Here is a 2,467-nt window from a genome sequence, read left to right on the forward strand (position 1 = left end):
AGTTTGGACGCAATCGGAAGTAGACTTATCCCCCGATAGTTGTTACAGGAACAACGTGAACCCTTTTTAAAGATAGGGACGACCATTGACTCATTCCATGATGTTGGAACACTTTCTTGCTCCCAAACCTTTGCAAACAACACCGTCAGTTCCTTAGCCAGAAAGTCACCACCATCTTTAAAAAGAGCCGGAAGTAAGTCATCTGGGCCCGGTGATTTGTAACGTTTCAAGAGTTGGAGTTCCTTGCGGACTTCCGCCTCGTTGGGTGGATCAGTCGTCACCGGCCATGGGGGGAAGGACAAACTGGTCGACGTTGCCGGAGCAGCAGGCCAGTTGAACTGCCCTCCGAAGAATTCCGCCCATCGTCCAAGACGTCGACAGATGTTAGTGATTGGCATCCCGTCATCCTCGTAGATTGTTTCACTCACACCAGACTTCTTGCTGCCAGTGGCTCGGATGAGTTGGAAGAGCTTCCGGCACTTACCAGGTGCAGCTGCTGCTTCCATCTCATTAGCACGCTCCGATCACCAGGCTTCTCGGTCCTTATGCAAGCTTTGCCCGATTTCATTACGTAACAGCCTTCGTTTGTGGTCAAACTCACGGTCACCCGGAGTAGACCGACGGGCTTCCATCAGTTGTAAGGAGCCAGAAGAAACCCAGTGCTTGTAAGCGGGACGTTTCGCGAAGCCGCAAGCGGCTTTACTCGCCATTTTCATGGCGTCGTGAAGATGCAACCAATGCTCATCTATACTTTTCGGTGGGATGGTAGCTAGCCTAGAGGCTAACTCCGCTCGATACTTACTTGCAACAGATGTTGCAGCCAGTTTACTAACACCGATCCGTTGGTGGTGGTCAATCCTTCGGCCACTGAAAAGTAAGGTGAGATTGGCGCAGACCAGGGCATGATCAGACTCCAGATAGGTACTCCAAAAGGAGCGGCAGTCTTGTACACAACCACGCCAGCGGTAGCTGATCGCGATGTGATCAATCTGAGTCCAGGCTTGAGATGCAGAGGGAGGACGCCAGGTGGCACACCGGCGATGACTGTGCCGGAAGTTAGTGCTAGCCAGAAACAGGTTGTGGTCTGTGCACAGTTGCAGCAAACGGTCCCAGTTATCTGTCCTGCAACCAACAAGTCCCCATCGGCCACCTAAACGACTCTCTTCTGTGCCTACACGCCCGACCTTTTCATTCAAGTCTCCGGCTAATACTACAATATCTGTCGAACGCGCTTTCTGGAGAAGAACTGTTAACTGGTGGTAAAACTCATCCTTGATTGCATCCGGGCTGCAATCTGTCGGGGCATAGGCGGAGATGACGAAAAGACACCGTTTCTCACTCCGTTTTCTTCTCACTTTGATGGAACTTTCTAACCTAACAGCACATAACCGACTGTTAATGGGGATCCAATCGATTAGTGCTGCCTCAGCTCTAGCGCTTAGTGCAACACCAACGCCAGCAAGACCAGACGAAGATGACACAGGGTCCCCGGATAAGCGCACGTGAAACAAGCTTTTCGAAGCGACAGATGGAGAGCGGATTTGTAGTGCTTCACTAGAGTCTTGAATACGGGTCTCGGATAGACAGCAAACATCAACATTAAGACTTTCTAAAGACATAGCCAGCCCCATCTGTTGTCTGATCTGCATTAGTGTGCGAACGTTGAAGGAAGCCAGCTTGAACGGTGTACGCGGTTTCAGAAAGACTGCTTCAGTATTCATAATCGGTGGAAGCATTCACTTTCAACCAGACAGTGACTGGAGATCGTTTAGATAGGACAGAGTTTCCACCATGGGCGAGCTACTGCATAAGTTGGAAAGGAAGGATACACAATTTGGGAATAAAGGGAGTGAAAAAGCGACGTAGTAAATAATAGTAATAATAATAATAATGGCAATAATAATAGTGTAAATTGTCTTGCTTCTAGTGTGAGCGAGAATAGTATCGTCAATAGAATTCATCATTTCATTTATTTGTGTGTGGGCTGTGATACTGCCCGGGTGCCCAAACCGGAGCAGGTGGTTTTCTTAGGGGGCCACACCCGGAGCCTTTGACCTAAAGGTCTAGTCCACAAGGCAGTGGAGCATCGTGAGGAGATGCAGTCCCATGGTAGCCGTTGACCAATGACAGGTTCGTCCGCCATTCGTTCCATCAGGATACTGGAGCCCATGTACACCATTGGTTTGGAATCAGGGTTTTCCAACTCCCCTAGGCGAACTTTCCGCGTCCACCAACCCGGTTAAAGCGCCGGACATTCACTTTTCGTCCTCTCACTTTCGTAAACAACACCCCCGCCACGAGAAGTCAGTGAGTAGGACTTCCCTGGCAGAGGCTGTATATTCGCTGGCCATGTGAGAGCATTACAAGGGGGAGAGTGGACTCTCCCCACTCTCGGCCGTACCATTGAGAACGAGATACCAGCCATAGGACCTATACACGTGATCGAGGGTATTGTTCTTCCATTGAT

Source organism: Schistosoma mansoni, chromosome W, assembly GCF_000237925.1.
Source record: "Schistosoma mansoni strain Puerto Rico chromosome W, complete genome".
Lineage (NCBI taxonomy): Eukaryota > Metazoa > Platyhelminthes > Trematoda > Strigeidida > Schistosomatidae > Schistosoma > Schistosoma mansoni.